The sequence below is a fragment of the Narcine bancroftii genome, chromosome 1 (genome assembly GCF_036971445.1).
Source record: "Narcine bancroftii isolate sNarBan1 chromosome 1, sNarBan1.hap1, whole genome shotgun sequence".
Lineage (NCBI taxonomy): Eukaryota > Metazoa > Chordata > Chondrichthyes > Torpediniformes > Narcinidae > Narcine > Narcine bancroftii.
In genome coordinates, this window is record NC_091469.1 from 103,763,178 (window position 1) to 103,783,969 (window position 20,792).

The window sequence follows — 20,792 nt, forward strand, 5'->3', positions numbered from 1 at the left end:
TGGCTTGAAGTGAAGGTTGAGCTTGCAGCAAACCAGCCGGTGGTCAGTGTGGCATTCCGCGCTAGGCATGACCCTGGTGTGGAGCACATCTCGTTTGTCACTTTCTCGCACCAGGATGTAGTCCAGGAGGTGCCAGTGTTTGGATCGGGGATGCATCCAGGTGGTCTTAAGGCTGTCCCTCTGCTGAAAAAGGGTGTTTGTAATGACGAGCCGCTGTTCTGCGCAGAGCTCCAACAGGAGGCGCCCATTGTCGTTGCACTTGCCGACGCCATGCTTGCCCAGGATTCCTGGCCAGGTTTCTGAGTCTTTGCCGACATGAGCGTTGAAGTCGCCCAGGATGACAACCTTGTCGGCTGTAGGGGTGCGTTGGATGAGGTTGCGCAGGTCGGTGTAGAACTTGTCCTTTTCTGCTGGTTCCGCCTGGAGGGTTGGAGCATAGACACTGATGAGGGTGATGTGACGCTTGTTTTGAAGGGGGAGTCGCATGGGATAGACTAATGATAGAACATTGGCACCAAAGCCTTATTCAAACCAAAAACCACATTCCATAATAATAAAACTACTAAGACACACAACAATAGAAAAATTATTAGAGAGGGCAAAAGATAAAGTAAAAGGAAATAAGCAGCCTCTCGAATATGAAGGACAAAAAATATTTTTTTGTCCAGACATTAGCTTCGAGCTCTTAAAGAAGTGGAAAGAATTTAACTTGACAAAACAGATACTATGGAAGAAAGGATATAATTTTAATTATTTGGGAAATAATTTATTAACATTTGAGCAATTAAAAGATAAATATGGAATAACACAAAGTACAATATTTACATATTGCCAATTGAAAACTTATCTAAAAGATATATTGGGAAATAGCTTGAGATTCCAGAAAGTAGCAACTATGAATATTTAATCACAGACACAATGATAATTTAAAAAATTATTACCAACATGTCCATCAAATTTCAATATAAAGAAGATGAAATAAAGTATAAACTGAAACAGTTGGGAAAAGATTCAAACACAGAGATAAAGATCGAAACATGGAATGTATAGGAACAATGAGGAACAGATTAAATAGTAGATGATGTATGATTCAATATAACTGGCTACACAGATTATACATTACTCCTCAGAAATTAAAAGAATGGGACCCCACAGCTTTAGATAGATGTTTTCATTGCAAAAAAGAGATTGGAACAACATTACATGCAATTTGGACATGCTCAAAAATAAAAACTTTCTGGGAAGATCTAAACCTAATATTAAACAAAATCACAAAAAATAATATACCAAAAGATCCAAAAAAATTCTGTTAAATAATATAAAAGACAAAAAATTAGGACTAAAATTAGAAAAAGCCCAAATAAAATTTATTATGATCGCGCTAGCAGTGGCCAAAAAATGTATTATGACAACCTGGAAATTGGAAACAAACCTTAAAATACAACAGTGGTTTACAGAAATGAACAAGTGTATTCCATTAGAAAAAAATACATACAACCTGAAAGACAAGTGTACATAATTCGAACAAATTTGGGAACCATACATAAAATATATCGGAGAACGACGACCACAAACCTCCATCTCGTAAAACAACATAATTATGAGCACAATAAGATTTAAATATGTGAAAATAGATGATACAATTTTTTTCCTTTTTTTGGTTATTTCTTTGTTTTAAGTATTTTATCATTTATTGATTTTTGATGAGGGTGGGGAACGGGAGAGAGGAAGTGGGGGAAAAGAACAAATGTCTCTATGTATATATTGTTGATGATCATTTGTGGATGTTGTTATTGATATGGCTCATAGTGCAAAAATATTTTTTTTTAAAAGATAGACTAATGTTTAAATGGGCAGGGCAATGTTACCATTCATCTCCAGAAGCTAAAGTCAGGGGTGTCTCCATTTTAATTCAACAAAAGTCCCATTTCTACTCCTTAATAGCATCATAGATAAAAATGGGGCACTATATCATAATACATTAATTGTTTTAGCTAATAGTTAAACTCCGAATGTGGATGAACCAGCATTTTTTAAAATTCTTTTTGCCCTATTACCAGATTTATCTTAATATTCACTAATTTTAGGTGGGGATTTTAACTGTCATCTAAACACCGTGTTGGTTCATTCTTCAAATAGAAAGGTTAATTTCTCCAATCATCTTTGGCAATAGTCTTTCTTATCCAATATGGGAGTGTCTGATATATGGGATTTTTAAATCCCACTAGTAAAGATTATTCTTTTTTTCTGGGGAGGCAAGGATTTCAATGGCCAGAATCAGCTTTTACTGTGTTATAAATAAATTTTAATTTAATTTAAATGAGTTCGTATGGCATGTATGTGCACTGATTGCAGGGAAGTGTGCATATGGATTACAGAGACTATGTATAGTTTGTAAGGGTATGTGTGTTGTTTGTAGACTGGAGTGTAGGCAGACAGGAGATGGTATGCAGTTTGTGGAGTGGGGTACATTTAGTTTCTTAGTTTGAGGAGGTGTAGTTACAGGATAGGATCTCTATAGTTGGCCAGGTAGTATGCAGGTAGATTGTAGAGCAGGGTATGTATATTGTAGCATGTGGTATGTGTGGCTTGCAGTTTTGGGTATTTGGGTTTGTAGGATGTGCATTATGTGCTGTTGTTTGGAGAATTAAGTTGTTTGCAGTACATGCATGTAGTTTGTGGTGTGGGGTATATGCAGCTTGTAAGATGGATATAGAAGAGGATGTATAGATTGTAGCTATTGGTGTAGATGTAGGGTGCATGTGTGTGTATGATTTGTAAAGTGGCTTGTGTATAGTGTCTAGACAGAGTTGTTCAGTTTTAAAGGTGTGTACAGACTATGTAACTTACAGAGGATGTTTGCGTAGTAGGTTGGGTGGGGTCCATTTTGCCAGTAGAACTGAATAGAATAGTTTGTTGAGTTCAGAGTACTGAGAGTGGTGGTGATATTTTCAATGTATTGATGCGTGGTGTATTGAGGGTGAAGTGAATTCATGGAGAGGTGACATTGAAGAGGTGATGGTGTATTGGGAAGGGTTAAGAGTATTAGAAGCTGGACAAGGCATTTGGAGGCAGTATCTTCAGAGAGTGAGGAGTTGGGATTTTTGGGTGGGGTTATGGGGATGGTGAGTTCATTGACGAGTTGGAAAGGGAATGTTGGAGCGGCTGGGGAGATGGTGCACTGAGTAAGGGTTACGGGCTGAGATGGTGAATTGGGTTGATTTGTCGGGAAATGGGGGGGTGAGGAGTTGTGGAGAGTAGTGTTGGGTTGGAGGAGTGAACGAGTTGATGAACAGGGAAGAATGGGGAGTTGGGTCAATAAATGAGGAAGTGTGTAGGGGGAACCAATGAGTTGTGGGGTGGTGGGTTGGGGCATGAAGTGGAGCTCAGTGAGTGGAGATTAGGGTTACCAGATTTGCCAAATAGAAATACAGTACACCTGTTCAAATTTAAATTCAAATTATTTCTAATTTGCATATACACATGTACATTGAGGTTAAAAAAGATAAAGTGATATTATTTAATATAAATAATATTTCACTGATGGCAGCTCTCCTTAACTGACCCTTGTTTTGCTCAGTGCTTCAAATAAACGGACGATTTTTTTCATCTGTATTTATTACAGACCTAATGGGGTTTCGAATGCGACTGAAGAATACTGAATGCCAACAAAATCACAAAAATCCTTCAATTGATCAGTTCAAACAGTACAAATGCTGAAGTAAGAAAACAATTTTGTGACAATTCCTTCAATGACAGTAGAAAGGACATCAGATGCAGTTTGAGCAGCATTATGCAGACAGAATATGAACAGGACAGCCAATACATTCCATAGAATCATTTATATTTGCTTCAACTTTGAATAGACATTATTCGCACCTTTACACAAACATCCACCAAAATTAGTATTTGTATTTATCTCCACCAAAAGCTGTAGAATTTTTCTCATTAACTCCTAACCCAATAAGAGTTTTTCTGCAAAAGCTTGCGATACAGTCGTTTCTGAGGTCTTATCTGGAAGAGATTTTACTCACAACAGCTTTATCAACAAGTCTTGTTCTCGGGGAAAAATTGCACAATTAAAGGGAATAAATTTTCTGCGTTGTGATCTGCATCCATGGATATACCATAAAAAGACAAGGCATTTATTTCTTTGACAATCTCTGCAATGGTATATGGAGCTATTACATTTTTTTTTACTTTTGCAGTAGATTTCATTCTAGCACTTGAAAATGTGGATGGAATTTTGGAATCAGAAAATATTCCCAGTAAAAGCATATTCATACAGTCATTTGAACTGAATGACTGATGATGATGAAGAGTGTGGAAGGCCATTACAACTGCTGCAGCTCTTATTTTATCTCTTCTTCTTCTTCTTTATTTCTCCTAATTAAGAAATTTGTTATTTTATCAGTTTCTTTTGTAATCGAAGAAAGCATACATTGCTTTGTTGTTTGTTTATGCTTCTTTATATCCAACTTACCGCTATTTTCTATATTGAATAAACAATTGCATACTCAAAACAACTTCTCCCTTGTTTTTTTTAAATATTTTATTTAAAATTTAAAATCACATAACATATTGATAGATAATTGTTTAATTGATTGTGATTAATTGTTCGTATTAAAAAAAACCCAAACCCCCAACCACCCTACTAATACCTTCCCTCCACCCTTTCCCACCTACAAAGAAAGAAAAAGGAGATCATCATGTAACATTTAAACTTTTTGGCTGCAAGAATGGAGGCATCCATTGAAGCGGGTCGAGAGATCAAATTTTAACACCAATAATTTTCAAATAAGGGCTCCAAACTTTAGTAAAGAAAAAATATTTATCTCTTAAATTATATGTAATCTTTTCTAAAGGAATACAAGCTTTCATTTTATTATGCTATCTTTTCATACCTAAAACCGAGTCAGATTTCCATGGAATAGCTAAACATTTTTTGAAACAGCCAAAGTCAAACGCAGAAATTCAATTTGATACAGTCAGTCTCAGTCTTAAAGCTATCGACTTAATATCTCCTAGTAAAAACAACAATGGATCAAGAGGTAAATTCACTTTTAATACCCGTTCCCTCCCTTGTTTAATAAATGTCCATTCTTCAGAGAATTCATCACAAAATTTACATTTTCATTTGGCATGTTGGAGTTAAATTACAAAACACAAATGAAAAATATTGTTGTGAGAATGAAAAACTTGGCTGCTTTCCAAGCTTTACTCCATTGTACAATTTCAGTTATAATTTAGAACAATTAAGAATGACTTGGCAATATTACATTCTTCATTCCTAACAGTTCATGAGAATCATACACCAGCGTCACCGCTCCTCGGCAGCTGTTGGTGAGCTGGGGTTGATGTCTAGGTACTTGGGCCTCCACGCTGTCTCCATGTTTGTACAATTAAGTTGAGTAAATTGTGAGAATGAAATACTTGGTGGCTGCTTTCCAAGATTTACTCATCTTAATTGTACAGTTACAGTTAGAATTTAGAATTTCAGTTAGAATTTCAAATTATTTAGAACAATTAAGAATAATTTTGTAGTATTACAAATATTTTGCTATCTTACCAACTCAAGAATTGACCAAGCCTGGTCCTATTTTGCCTTTAGGTGACAGACCACCAGAACGAGGAATAAAGAATGAAGGTAGAGGAACCCGGAAGGTTAGACAATGTCTGTGGAGAGAGATGGTCAAAGTTTTGGATCCTTACACAGACTGAAGCGAAAAGTGGAGATGGCACAAGATGGGAGGGCAGTCCATAAGACTAGACAGAAGGGAGAATGGAGGGGCAGCTGGGGGAGATCACTGGGGAGGAGGGGGAGAGATAACAGGAGCAGGACACAGGGGTTATGTGAAACTCAGAAATCCAGTGTTCATGGTGGCCTTTATAAATCATAGCATAGAATATAGGAGCTGGGAGGTGATGTTGGGACTGTTTAAGGCATTGGTGAGGCCAAGTTTGGAAGATTTTGTGCAGTTCTGGAACCTTAAATTCTAGGAAGGATATCAATAGGGTAGAGGGGGTGGAGAGAAGATTTACTAATATGTGGCCTGGATTGCAGTATCTAGAATACAGACAAAGATTGAGTAGACTGGGACTTCATTCATTGGAGTGTAGAAGGTTGAGAGGGGATTTGATAGAGGTATGTAAAATTGAGGGGGATAGACAGAGTAGATGTGAATAGGCTCCCCTTGAGGGTAGGTGAGATAGGAAGGAAGGGTAATAAATTGAGGGTTAGGGGGCAAAACCTTAGAGGTAACATATCAGAAAGCTTCTTCACAGAGAGTGGTGGCTGAGTGGAAAGACCTTCTGGAAGAGGTGGTTGCAGCAAGGTCAATTTTATCATTTAAGAGAAGGTTGGATGAGTGCATGGATGTGAGGGGACCAATGAGTTATGGAGAGGGAGCAAGTAGGTAGGATGAGTGGAGTTCACTTAAATCTGTGCGGACTAGAGGGGCCAAGATGGCCTGTTTCTGTACTATATTAAGTTGGCTACTTCAGCACGCCCATAATTACTGGCAGGCCGTGGAGTACTTTAAAGGGCAGGCAGGCAGGCAGGGGATTTGGTGGGGGGGGGGGGGGGGGTACCGGTACCAGAGGCAGGGCAGGGCTTGGCCGGTCGAGAACATTCTTCCCCAGGCAACGCTGCCCTGTCACACACCGCCTCCGCTGCAACTCATCAACAACTAAGGTGACTTCTGTTATATGGTTATTCCACTGATCCTTCACAAATGCAGAACTGATTGACTGGCTGCAGCCAACGAATGCAAACGTGGCATGTTTCAAAGAAACGTGCATTCGTCGGCTGCGGCCTCAAACAAGTTCATTACTTGTATTTAATGTTTTCGTTTTAATGAAGTAAAATTAAAGTTCTATAGTACAAATAAAATTATAGTAAATCCGGGAGGTGTCCTGTAATTTCTGGGACTCCTGCCAACCCGAGTTGAGCTGGGTTCCCTCTGACCAACGACGCCACTATGTCAAGGTTCCTTGCCCTTATTAACATGGCGGTGGCGGCAGGGCACTTTGGGAAAGAAGGTCCGAGCCTCTAAACCGGATATGAGGTTGAGTTTCATACCCGGAAATGATTCTGCGGTTGCCGACTGGGGTTAAACAGCGGCAGCGGTTGGCTGAGAAGAGGGATGTGTAATTTATGCGCCTGTGCTCCCAGAGGGGAAAGAAGGTGAGAGAGGAACACGAGTGACGAGATGAGAAGCCACCTTAGTTGTTGATGAGTTGGAGCGGAGGCGGTGTGTGATAGGGCAGCGTTGCCTGGGGAAGAACGTTCTCGACCGGCCGAGCCCTGCCCTGCCTCTGGTTACCCCCCCACCCCCACCATATCCCCTGCCTGCCTGCCTGCCTGCCCTTTGAAGTACTCCACGGCCTGCCAGTAATTATGGGCGTGCTGAAGTAGCCAACTTAAATTTCGCTGAATTTCAAGGACTTTAAACCCTCTATTCAGCTTCCTCTTTCCTCAAAATATTGGTCATATATCATTGCTGTTTGTAAAAACATTGTGGAAGGAATCCTCGAACTTGTTGACATCTGTTACCATTCTCTTCACTGTTTACATTTCCGGCTTGATCGACTCGTTTAACCGAAAATAATGACAAGAAAATCATCCTGTTAGTCACCTTGGGTGCACACCAACCTTCGATCTGCAACGAACTGTTCAGCTATACTATACTCACCATCTCTAGGCCAATTTCATATCTAACCTTGATTACAATAGAAAATACAGGATATACAGACATTTTTCACTTCCCACATTATATTGGACTCTTCCATTCAGGGTCAAATGACCTTTCTCTTGTTTAAAGCAAGTCACTCAGGCTGTGTGTGGAAGATTTGAATCTGATTTCAGATTAATTCAGATGAACTGACTCAACCCTATTTTCTCTTCATATTCCTGATCAAGCTATACCGTTAATATAAAATCTAATGACATGCTCTTATTAATTGTCATCCTATCAATTCACTTAACAAATAATGGGAAGTGCAATTCACAATCCTCTTTGACAATGTACCAATGACTTGCTCACTGATTCTGAGTTTGATTATTACCAGGAACACTTGGCTTTGACTTCATCAGAGTTTTGGACCAAATGTATACAAAAAAAATTCCAGATGCGAGAGTGAGAAGGGACTATTTGGCTAGGTGTGGCATCAAGAAATCCTGACAAATATGAAGTCAATGAGAATCAAGAAAAAAAAAATCATAGATGGTCTCATGGGAAGATCATTTTGGTTGTTGGAGGTCAGTCATCTGAGGCCTGGACATTGATGGAGGACTTGGCATGGTCAAGCCAACTTTTGGGTGACTTCACCCTTTTCATCTGATTCTTTTCCTCCAGCAGAAAGTGGGAAGGAGATTAATTGGTTTATGTTCATGGTAACAAGGGCAGAACATCTGCATCTTAAGTCATTCCAAGTGGATTGATTCAGTTCCTTAATGATGTACAAGTTCTGTGAAATAATTTGTAGTTCAACTCATTGACATCATGAATGTACATGGAACTTGAATGCATGTTGTCTCCATTTGTTCAATAAGTCGGCTCATCTGTGTACCGTAGAAATTGAAATCGACATGGTTCAATATTTATATTTCATACAGCATCTTGAACCTTGGTGGCACAGTTGCTGTAGCACCAGAGACCTGGGTTCAAATCTGGTGTTGTCTGTAAGGAATTTGTAAGTTCTCCCGTGACCTGCATGGGTTTTCCTAGGGTGCTTCAGTTTCCTTCCATCCTCCAGAAATGTACAGGGTTGGTAGGTTAATGGTGTGTAATTGGGAATCCTGAATTTTATTGGCTAGAATCAGCTTCTACAGTGTTGCATTGTTAAATTTAAAAATAGCTCCATTGTCATTAACTTTTTAAAAATTGGATATTTCTACTGATAAATTTTTAATCACCTGTTGTCACCATTCAATCTGAGGATAGTTTAAATGGAGAAACATGGTTAACGTTTCCATCTGATAACCTTTATTAGAGCTGAGGAAAACAAGAGATATAGGAACTTTAAGAGGAGGTAAAAGGGGGGAAGAGCAGAGAGAAGGTCTGTGATGGAGTGGAGACCAGGAGAAATTGCATGACAAGTACTGGATGGTAGAAGATCGTTGAGGCTAATAAACAGCAGAAAGTATGTCTGGAGTTATAAATAGGAGAAGGTAAATGGAATGAGAAATTACTAGTGATAAATACTGGAAATGTGATGTATAAAGCCCAAAATGACTGATAAATTGTTGCTGAGACCAGGAAGAAATAATGTACAGTATCTAGGGGTATACTGTTCCCCAAGTGTACATTGGGCTTTGTGGAAGTGGTGCAGGTCAGTGGGAATGGGTGAGTAAGTTTGTGATTGACAATTGTAGGATCAGGGTTGGATACTCCGTGTGAGTGTCTTGCACAGATTATGATGTTGATTCTACTAACAGTGCCATTGACCTGCATGTTAAAGCGTTGCGTGTGAGGACTTTGGTATCAGATGGAAGCTCAGTTCTCGTTCATTTTGTGTTCATTGTGATTTTGAACATTATGAAAGAGTAGCAATACTGATTACAGATTTTCGTAAGATAATTTCTAGATACCTGTAACAGTGAATCAATAAAAACTTTTTTAAAAATGTAGGTTGAATCAATCTTTAGAATTTGCAAAATCAGCTGTTTTAAAAGTTTATTTTGCTTAATTGCTACAATTAATCAACAACAAAGCACAATGATTGTTGTACATGAAAGACAGATGGGAACATGAATGTTAGAAAAAAATAAAGGGTTATGAGTTTGGGTTAGGGAAGGGTTAGTTACATTGTTGTTGAGTAGGTTTACATCGGTCAGCACATAGTGGACTGAAGGGCCTGTTCTATGCTGTAATGTTCTATGTACTCAGATACAGAGTGTACTGAGCCCGGCCATGAAGATTATTTCTTCAGGATCTCTTAGTAAGATTCTCTGTAATGTTTAACCTTTGCCATCAGTTTTGAAGAAACTGCAGTAACTGAGAGATCAATAAAAGTGACTTTAGAGTGTTGCAGTTAAACAAGAAAGTCTGTAGACTCTGTGATTATACTTTAATAGATTAAAATGCTGGAGAAACTCAGCAGGTCACACAGCGTTCATAAGAAGCAAAGATATATAACGAACATTTCGAGCCTGAGCCCTTCATCATACCGTGCCAAAGGGCTCAGGCCCAAAATGTTGCTTATGTATCAGACCATAAGGCATAGGAGCAGAAATAGGCTTTTCAGCCTATCGAGTCTGCCCCCCCCCCACCCCCGTCGTTTAATCATGAGCAGATCCACTTTCCCACTCAGCCCCACTGCCCAGTCTTCTTTCATAGCTTTTCTTCCTATGAACGCTGCATGACCTACTGAGTTTCTCCAGCACTTCTGTGTATTAAAGATCAGATTGTTGCAGCTGTCTTTTGTCTGTTGCCTTATAATTCTCTTGGCCTGAGATTTGTTGAGATGGAATAAGGAAATGACCATCTTGGCTGAATTAGTGTACAAGTGGCAGGTTTGAAGATTTGCAAGCTGTTATTGAGAACTTTTTGTGCTTTTTCAAAGGAACCATGTGGTGTAGAATATTAAATAACATCAACATAAAGTACTGATCAATTTGGAAGAATGCCAAATTCTGTAACTGAAGTGCAGAATTGGTTAATTTGCCAGAAAAAAATTGTACCTGGTGTAGGCACGTGACAAGAGAATAAAGAGTTGATTGACATATGAGAGGGAATAGGTTGCTGGGAAATATGAAGGGGTGAGACTGGTGGGAATGCTTTGAGATCTGGCAGAGGCTTAATTGACCAAATTGTTACCTGCAGCATAAGAAAGTATGAGAGTAAATAGGGTACCTGAACAGAAATCAAGATATAATAAATGTGAGATTCAGAATATTGGTTGAGTACCCCTTATCTGAAATGCTAGGGTCCAGACATTTTGGGGTTTTTCAGATTTTGGAACAATGGAACCAAGCAGCACAGTAGCGTCAGCAGTTAAACAGCAACAACAAACAACAGCAAACTTTTTGATCACTGACATGACACCACAATTGGAAATTTCACATGAAATAATGTTTAGTACTTATCAAAAAAAAGATCTCTGCTTACAAAAGAAGAGCACCTCCCTGACACCCTCCCACTGACACCGCCAGTCCCCGACACCTCCTCACTGCTGCCGCCGGTCCCCGACACTTTCCCCCTGCTGCCGCCGGTCCCCGACACCTCCCCACTACCACTGTCGGTTCCAGTTTCTGCCCAGGAGTCCAAGGCTCCCACTCCTACCTGGGAACCCGAGGCGACTTCTTCGACGCGGATGGAACTGCACCTGATGTTGAGAATGGAGTCACCGTTGCTGACTCCTGCTGCTGCCGATGCTCAAGACTTGAATTCAGCTCCTGTTTGGCATCTTCCCGGCCAGAAGCAAAGATTTTTATTTATTGTTATTGTAATCAAACTGGTGCCAACAGAGCGTCAGATCCCCACAAGGGCAAGTCAGGTGTTGAATTTTTTTCCACTTGTGATGTCATGTTGGTGTGAAATTTTGTTTACTTTTTGGACCTTCGGATAAAGGGTACTCGACCTGTACTATGCCACACCCATTTTTGTTTAATTTTGATCTCTAGCATTATCTAAAGCTCTTGCTCCCTGTAATACCCTTAGATTCCTTCCATTGCTCATTTACAACAGGGTCCCTGATTTAATAGTGAATGACTTGTGTACATTTTTTATATTGGAGTTTCCCTGACATTTTAGTTTGTTAATGGACTAATAATATCATTCAGAACATAAGAAAATATGAGCAGGATTAAGTCACCACCCTGCCATCCAATATGATCATGACTAATCTGTGCTCTCCTGTACCATTTCCCATGACTTTGAATTGCTCAACCTTCCAAGTATTTATCTATCTTCACTTTGGATCTATCTACTATCTGACCTTCAGTAATTTGGGTCAGAAAATTCCAGAGATTTACAACTAAATTATATTGAAATTACTTCTCTAGAGGGTAGTACTCTAGAGAAGTAATTTCAATATAATTTAGTTGTAAATGAACTACCCTTTTTTAATGGTTTTAATTTTTCTTGGTTATAGTTTTTAGTTGTTGAAATTTCAATTTTACCAAAAACATGACTTCAAATTAATATGATTTGTTTTTCAAAGGTCTTGAGATAGACTTGATAATTCCTCCCGGACCCATATTTTATGGTGAGGCATGATCTTTCAGTGTGAGCTTGTATTGTCAATTCTGTAGAATTTAAATTGACAGAGTAATAAAAATACTTCTTGAACAGTCTCTAACAAAATCTGTTTGTTCATTCAGCAGACATATTTGAACAAAAGCATAAGGACAATACCAAGCGTCTAGTTCAGGTAAAGCTCATCTGCCTTCTTATATTGTTACTGACCCATTTCTCAATTGTTCTTTGGATACTCCATCTGGTCCAATATTCTCTTGTTTTCAGGTCCAAAATCTGATCCAGGTACTGGTCACAACCTCCAGCTACTGACCTTGGCCTTGTCTCTCATTTGTGGTCCATGAACAGTCTATAAATACTGTCCAAAAATAATATATTTAAAACTCACTCTTTACACACTGTTCCTGATGAGTGAGTTCACTCTGACTCTAGATAATGCATCCTAATTTCAGAGTATCATCTTCCAAAGCATGAGCTGCGATATCCCAAATTTAGATCTCTTTAATCCAACAAATCAAATTCTGTGGCTGTTACTTTATGTAGTTTTAATTTGTTGATAAAAAGGATAAACATTTTGCATAGCTTCACATTAAGACTTTCATAACGATGAATAACAATACTTACTGTTTGATAGAGATACAAACTTGTGACAGATTATGTTATATTTTATATTATGTATAGATATCTTTTTGGAAGATAGATTGTGGGGTTTTAGTTTGGTCGCAAACAGATACAAACACTTCAACACAGATCTCATTTTAAAATGCAAGAGTTATGCATAAGGTGGTGCCGACAAGTCTGAAAAGACAATCGACTCCTGTACTGGAGATTTTTACTATGAGGTGCACATCTCAGGAAACTGATAAGATCTCTCATACATTGATTTTGGGAGTCAGCAAGCTGTTTTGGTGGAGTGTGCTGTTTTAGGAAGCAGAGAGAGTCAAACAGATTTTCCTCTAAGTGTGTGTGAGAGAGAGAGAGACTGCTGGTTTTCTGCAGTGGCTTTTGGAAGCTTGTTTGAAACCCCATTTTGAAGATGGGTTGTGAGTTCTGAGTTCAGCCTGTTCAAAGCCCAGCCTGTTCAAAGCCCTTGTGGTCCATACAAGAGGAGATGGTTTGCTGTATAATGTTTTGCCTGAGATAATGGAAACAGAAAAGGAAAGCTGTGGTGACCTGAAAGAAAGAAGTTATCATCTATAAAACCCTGACGGGGCAAATTTCTTCGGCAAGACACTGAAGTGGCTGGTCGGAAGAAATCAGTTTGTGTGTTTTCAACGAGCAAAAACAAAAATCTGTCTGAAAACCGACAAGAACCTTCCTGATCAGTAACCATTTACCTTTCAAGCACCAAAGCCTGGTGAAGATTCATAAATGTTAAATTCTGTGCACAGTATAAGAATTGTCTGATACTGGTGAACTTGGAGAAGTGAGAAGTTAAAATGGACTGTGAATCAAAGAACTTTTCTGAACTTACACACCTATTACATACACGTGCACTTAGAAATAGGAGGGGGTTAAGTTTTATCATATATAACAGCTTATGGCATGGAAACAGGCCATCTCGGCCCTACAAGTCCATGCCAGTTTACTCAAACAACTCAGCTAGCTCCCCCCGCCTATTCTACGCCCATAACCCTCTAACTTCCTCTTATCCATTTAAATATCCAGCCTCCTCTTAAATGAAAGGATTGACTCTGCCTAACTATTTCCTCCGAAAGATTACTCCATTCAGTCACCACTCTCTGAGTGAAGAAGCATCCTCTTATGTTTCTCCTAAAATTTTGCCCCCTTACCCTCAACTTGTGTCGTCTTGTTTCAACCTCCCCTGCTCTCAGGGGGAAGAGTATACTTGCATCTAGTCTATCTATTCTCTTCATAATTTTAAACACCTCTATCAAATCCCCTCTCAATCGTCTACGTTCCAAGGAATAAAGTCCTAACCTCTTCAAATTTTCTTTGTATTCTAGGTATTTTAAGCCAGGCAACATCCTTGTAAATCTTCTCTGCACCCTTTCCACCTTAATAAGTTAAAGTTTGATCCTGTTTTTATGTTTAAAGATAATTAAAAGTAACTTTTGTTGAAGTAACCATTTGTCTTGGTGAATTTCTGTTGCTGCTGGGTTTTGGGGTCCTCTGGACCTGTCACAAGATACCAATCTTAAAGAGATACCCAATCTTAAAGAGATACCCAATCTTAAAGAGATACCCAATCTTAAAGAGATACCCAATCTTAAAGAGATACCCAATCTTAAAGAGATACCCAATCTTAAAGAGATACCCAATCTTAAAGAGATACCCAATCTTAAAGAGATACCCAATCTTAAAGAGATACCCAATCTTAAAGAGATACCCAATCTTCAAAGAGATACCCAAACTTCAAAGAGATACCCAAACTTTAAAGAAATACACAATTCAAAAAAAAAATTCTCGTGCTCACGCTTCCTTCAGATCTTGTAGAATGAAAGAGCAAGCCGTTAGCCTGGGCGAATATTATGACATATTACATCATAGTCACTATGGTAACACTACAAACAATAGTTCTCTTAAAGAGACAGGCACAAAATTAACTAAGAATTAAAAACACAAGATTTTAACCTTTAAATTCCAGCCCTTAATTATTATAATAGACATTAAAGGCTAATATATAATACTTACTATTATTGTTCTCGATAATTGCTCTGTCTTCAATTGCCATGGTAAAACTTTATGGGCTCTGCCTCCCAACTCATAATATATTTGTCAAATTTGCCTTTTATCTCTCTCCACTTTATATGTTTGTATTTCATTAAATTTCAATTTTTAAAATTCCAATATTCTTTGTTTCTCATCATTACTTGACTCTGTAATTCTTTTTCCAACTTTATTTCTTTTTCCAAGTGGTTAACTTCAGACATATATTCTTTTTTTTTAAAATCGTAGCTGTATAACTTACTATTTGCCCTCTTAAATAAGCCTTCATAGTGTCCCAAACCACAAACCTATTGGTTACAGAGTGTTCATTAGTGTCTAGAATGGTCAGATAATATTCTTGCTTGGTATTCAATCTTTTGAACTCTTGCTTGTAGTTGAGAAGAAATTAAAAACATTTCTATTTATGAATATGTCTTATGTCTAAAAGAATAAAATGAATAGTCCCTAATACCAGGATGCATCTTCCTCCAACTATCAATAAGTGGCATTTCATTCATAAAATTCAGTTTTAACTATCTTGTTTTTAATCATAATTCCAACTGATCTATCCACCTTCGAAACAAAAGTAAAATTAAAATCTCCTCCCATGATTATTTTCCCCTTTGCCTTGGCTAATTGCATAAAAACATCTTGTATAAAATTTCCATATATATAAATATATAATCATATGTATATATTCATCAGTTCAACATTCTAAATAAATTTGACAATTTATCATCACACATCTTCCCGCTTTATCAATAGATTTATCTGATATTTTAATTAGTAAACTTTTATTTATTAAAATCACTACCTCTCTGGCTTTAGAGTTAAATGAAGAAAACAATACCATTCCTACCCAATCTCTCTTTAATTTTGCATGTTCTATTTCTGATAAATGAGTTTCTTGTAAAAAAAACCTACATCCTCTTTATTTTTTTTTTGTATAACTTAATAACCTTTTTCTCTTTATTGTTTTATGAATTCCATTAATATTAATACTAATAAAATTCTATTTTTGTGCCATTAAACACCAGTATTAGACTGTATCCCCCTCCCCCACCCCTTGTTCACCCCTAATACTACTTGTCTACGTTCATAGACAATCTAGGCTTTTCACAAAAAAAAGGAAAGATAATAAAAGGAAGTAAAAAGAAGAAAGTGAAGAAAAACCCCAGAGGCACTTGATGGTAAAACATCTGTAATCCCCTGAATTATACGGGAAGCGAAAAATCTTACATTTGTGCTTATGATTCTGCAGTGGTCAGCATCATACTCCCAACTAACTTGCTCTTTATACCGTACCATCCCTTACTATAGTTTTTCCAACAGTCTAATAATCCACTGATCTTATCAAAATATAATAGATCACATGCATTATAGGTTAAACCTTCCTCTCCCTTTAAACTGTCTTGAACCGCAATGTAATTTCAGTTACAGTAAAATTATTTCAGTGGTATAATTAATTCAAATATCAGCAACCACCTGTTGTTCTTTAGCAGGCAATGAATCAGCATAAACCTTTGCTTCATTAGGCTCTGTAAAAAATCTATTCCTCCCGCCTAGGACAAATACTTTCAATACAGCAGGATATCTCAAAACAAAGCCATAGCCTTTTTTTCCATAGCACATCTTTAACTGGATTAAACTTTTCTCTTTTTTAACAAATCAAAATTGATATCTGGATAAAAGAAAATCTTATTTCCATTATAAATCAAAAGTGATTGTCTTTATTTAGCGTGCTTTGCTGCCAATTCCAATATCTTCTCTCTTACTTCATATTGACGGAATGTGATAAGAATTGGATGGGACCTTGGGTCAGGCTGAGGTTAAGGTCTCTGCCCTATGGGCTCGCTTAATCTCCAAATCTCCTTGAAATTCAGCCTCACCCTTCATAAATATAACCCTCCCTCCTTACATCCCATTAGCTACCAACTATCTATCCCCCCCAAAAAAAGGAAAGGAAAAAAGGAGATGTAATCTACAATAACATAAAGAATTACCGTGGATTGAGGTACTTCTGCCACAGCAAGGCTGAAGAATTCAAAATTTAAACCCATATAATCAAAATAAGGGCTCTAAACTTTCTGAGAAAAAAGATAATTATTTTGTAAGATGTTATTTTTTACAAGACCTCAATTCTGTATGCCATCTACGTAAATTCAAATCTATATAATTTTTCTAAGTAATAGCAATACATTTTCTCACTAATGCTAATCTCAAAAATGCTATTTGAAATTTATCTAATCATAATTCCAAACAAATCTTTTTGATATTACTTAACAAAAGTATTGATGGGTCCACTGGAAGTTTAACTTTGAGAATATCTTGTAAAAATTCCTTAAATCACATCCAAAAAGGTTTTACCTTATCACAAAACCATGTAGAATGTAAAACATTTCCTATTTCTTTCTGTCATCGAAAACATAAATCTGTGGAAAGTAAATTATATCTTTTTAATTTCTCGGGAGTCAAATATAATTGATGTATAAAATTATAATGTACTAATCTTCCTTAAGAGGTATTTGCGACAGGGTCAATTCTATCATTTAAGAGTAGGTTAGATGAGTACGTGGATGTGAGGGGGTTGGAGGGTTATGGGCAAGGGAGTGGGTAGGTGGAACTAGTGAAATTTCACATCAATCGGTGCAGACTAGAAGGGCCGATATGGCCTGTTTCGTACTGTAAAATGTTATATAATTTATATCTTACGTTCACAATTTTTGTCATACCATCTTTTGTTATGATCCCAGAGGACCCATAAACCCAGCAGCAATAGATATTCACCAAGACAAATGTTACATAAACAAAAGTTCCTTTTAATTATCTTTAAACATGAAAACAGAATTACACTTTAACTTATCATGATTGACTTAACTAACCTAACTTAATTCTAAGCACCCATGTATGTAATGTGTATGTGTAAGTTCATAAAAGTTCCTTGGTTCATGGTCCAATCTCACTTCTCATTCCTCCAAATTCACTGGTTGCAGGCAATACTTATACTGTGTACATAATTTAACATTTATAAAGTTCACTAGGCTTTGTTGCTTGAAAGGTAAATGGTTACCGCTCAGGAAGGTTCTTGTGGGTTTTCAGAGACAGATTTGTTGTTCCAGGACCTCCACAACTGATTCCTTTTTAATCAGCCACTTCAGTGTCTTGCTGATGAAACTTGCCCCATCAGGGTTCTCCAGATGATAACCTCTTTCTTTCAGGTCACCACAGAGTTCCTTTTTGTTTCTCGTATTCTGAGTGAAACATTAGACAGGCAGTCCTCTCCTCTTGCATGAACCACAAGGGCTTTTACCCAGGCTGAACTAGAACTCACAACCCATCTTCCAAATGGGGTTTTCCACAAGTTTGCCGACTTGTCCTGTTCCAGTCCCAGCTGCTGTTGCTGGCTGTAACACTGTAGAAGTGATCTCTGTCTGTCTGTCTGTCTGTCTGTCTGTCTGTCTGTCTGTCTCTCTCTCTCTCTCTCACACACAGAAAGAAAGCCTGTTTGACTCTCTCCGCTTGCCAAACCACATGACCCACTTAGACAATCTGTGGCTCCAACAAGATCTTTCATCTGTTTTTATTTTGTAAACAACAATCTATTAGTGAAGTCTCTTGGGGACTCTCCAAAGCTCTTGCAAAGGCTGTGAGACCGATATGTCTAGCATTAGCAGAGCTCCAGTATTTTAAATAAGATCTGTTTGTAAGAGTTTGTATATAACCTACTCTAACAAACCTTTCCCAATTTATCTCCCAAAACATCTATATACTCTGTCATACTTTACTCAAATTTCTCTAATCCTCTTGAGTAATTTCTATTCCTAAATCTTTTTTCCCATTTTAACCTAGATTTTTGTAAATTTATTTTATTCTGTAATAATGCATACATTTCAGATATGTCTCTTTTTCCTACCTTCCATGATTAAAATTTCAAATTTAGTCTATATAGGTAACCTCAAAGTATTCCCAAAATGATCCAATAACAGAGCTCTAACTTGATAATAGCAAAAAAGAGAATTTGCTGGTATTCCATATTTCTCCAACCATTGTTGCAGTTTTTTTCATATCTTGACTTTCATCACCTTTATTAAACCCAACAATCTTGATGTTATTTTGTCTACTAAAATTTTCCAAAATGTCTATTTTTTTGCATGAGCTGATCATTGTTAGCAGCAGCTTCTGCTTGTACTTTCTTCATTTGATCTTTAATATTCTGAATCACAAATTTATTTCCTTTAATTTTCCCATCCACTATTTCAAATCTTGTGTCAACTTGTTGCATCAATCTTTCAATCTTGTCACCATTCTTCCTTACTTCATCAGTTACTACTTCCATAGATTGTCAAAATGAATCTAAAAATGGCTTCATTTTTCTAGAAGATAAAGAAACTTCTTCTCCTTTCTCTGCTCTTTTTCTTGATTGTAGATTGTTCTTGGTCTTTACTTTTCCAAGTCTTCATCTGGATCATTGGAGCTGTGAGGATGTTGTACTTTTTTTAAAAGTTCCTCCATTTTTTTGTGTGCTCTGTGCATGCACGAGTTACTTCACTCGATGCCGGCGGCTATTGTTGGAGGAGATCTTGTGCAGCAGTGTCCAAGGTCTCCCCAGCTTCTGGCCTCTCTCCTTTGGATATTATCTTGCAGACAGCTCCAGGATCCTTTCTCAAGGTAGGCCTCTCTTCTTTTTCTTGTCCTTCTTTTTGTTCCATTTCTTGCATTGCAGTAAGGCCTTTATCTTTCTTTGGTGGCATGTTGATGTCTTCTATATGTCTTCAGACAGTTCTTTCTTATTCTTTCTGTAACTTTTATAGTCTTTTTTGTCATTTTTCCTCAACTTTTTTGAAGAGAGCAGTGGCATGTGGTACCCCCTCCTCCCCCCCACCTGCTGATCTATATCCTTGAAATCAGTTTTCTGTTATCCTCTGTCCTTTCCTCAAATCATAGACTTTAGATCTTCTATCAGTCTATGTATCTAGTCTAATACCTGTTGCCTAAATCCTTCATTCTTGGAATTATTTGGTAAGTCCTTACAAAATGTGGTAACCAGAACTGGATTCAATATTTTAGTTGTGGTTTAACTGAATTATAATTTAGACATGCAGCATGTTAATAGGCCCATCTGGCCCACTGTTATCAACCTACAACCCTGTACATTTCTTTTGAAGGGTGGGAGAAAAGTGCTTAGTGGAAACCCCCTCAGTCTCGAGAAGAATGTACAAACTCCTTACAGACAACACCAGATTTGAACCCGGGTCACTGGCGCTTGAATCACATTGTGCCATCCCCAAATCAGATATGTATAAATGATCAGCATCACTTCCTTGCTTTTGTTTTCATTATCTCTGCTTTTCCAAATTCCATTTGCTTTCATAATTATTGTCTCAAATGTCCTATTACATTCAAAGATCTATGCAGGTATCTCTATTCCTGCACCATATTTCAGTATAAGGAAAATTCTCTCTTATACTGAAATGTGTTACCTCACCCTGCTTTCTATTAAAATCCATCTGCTCTTCAGCCTCTTTCCTAACTCTGTAAAAGTAATATTGCTGGACCATTATCCCATCTTACCTATATCATTGGTACCAATATGTACCATGATCTCTGGCTGCTGCTCCCTTGCCCAGATAGGTCATCACACTCAGCAGTATTCAAAAGGATATACTTGTTGCTGAGGGGAATGGCCACAGGGGTACTCTGCATGGTCTGCCTATCCCCTTTCCCTCTCCTGTTACCCAGCTACCTTCCTCCAGCCTCCTAGGTGTGATTTTTTTTTTTGTTGTTGTCTCTGTAACTCTTGTCTATCATCCCCTCAGCCTCCCATATGATGCAGAGTTCATTTCGTTCCAATTCCAATTCCCTAACATGGTCTCTAAGGAGCTGCAGTTCGATCCATTTCTCACAGATGAAGTCATCAGGGAT

General features: G+C 37.8%; 1 protein-coding gene across 15 annotated transcripts in view; it reads left to right on the forward strand.

Moving 5' to 3' along the window:
• The first annotated feature begins 5,552 nt into the window (after window positions 1–5,552).
• exd3 (exonuclease 3'-5' domain containing 3) overlaps window positions 5,553–20,792 on the forward strand; it is a 291,961-nt gene continuing 276,721 nt past the window's right edge. For 9 of the 15 annotated variants that reach the window (XM_069935233.1, XM_069935303.1, XM_069935286.1 and 6 more), the window contains exons 1-2: window positions 7,095–7,186; window positions 12,326–12,375. The gene's annotated coding sequence lies outside the window, so the exon portion shown is untranslated. The other 6 variants (XM_069935253.1, XM_069935270.1, XM_069935262.1 and 3 more) reach the window with 6 other exon arrangements.